We start from the raw sequence: 467 nt of genomic DNA on the forward strand, positions 1-467 counted from the left end.
GAATCCGAAAAGACACCGGTCACCAAATTAGGATTTAAAAGAGATCTCAATAATATATATATATATATATATATATATATATATATACACATATGTATATATATGTGTGTGTGTGTGTGTGTTTGTATGTATGTATATATGTATATTCAATCATACACTTATTTGTATATGTATATATATGTGTGAGTGTGTATATTTTTAGTTTGATAGATAGATATATATATATATATATATAAATGTTATATACACCTCTTCGCTGTGATATTGTTTATATTCCAAGAGTCCGGGAAAAGAGCGAGGCACGCATGCGCAATACGACGAAACGGTGATCGCTGAGTGTAATACGCATGCTCCACTCTTGGAGGAAGTTCTTATGGAAGATACACACACTCTCTCTCCCCCCCCCTCTCTCCCTCTCTCTCTCAGTATGTGTATATGTATATATATACATGTGTGTGTGTGTGTGT

At 33.4% G+C, this 467-nt stretch overlaps 1 protein-coding gene across 2 annotated transcripts in view; it reads right to left on the minus strand.

Annotated features, from left to right (window-relative positions):
• The window catches only part of LOC106870325 (protein Dr1), a 19311-nt gene that overhangs the window by 4131 nt on the left and 14713 nt on the right, over positions 1-467 (minus strand). The window contains exon 1 of one of the 2 annotated variants that reach the window (XM_014916350.2): positions 250-369. The exons of the other annotated variant lie outside the window; for it this stretch is intronic. The gene's annotated coding sequence lies outside the window, so the exon portion shown is untranslated. Of the gene's footprint in view, positions 1-249; positions 370-467 lie in introns of those variants that run through there. 2 annotated transcript variants of the gene reach the window in all.

This window comes from Octopus bimaculoides, chromosome 22, assembly GCF_001194135.2.
Source record: "Octopus bimaculoides isolate UCB-OBI-ISO-001 chromosome 22, ASM119413v2, whole genome shotgun sequence".
NCBI lineage: Eukaryota > Metazoa > Mollusca > Cephalopoda > Octopoda > Octopodidae > Octopus > Octopus bimaculoides.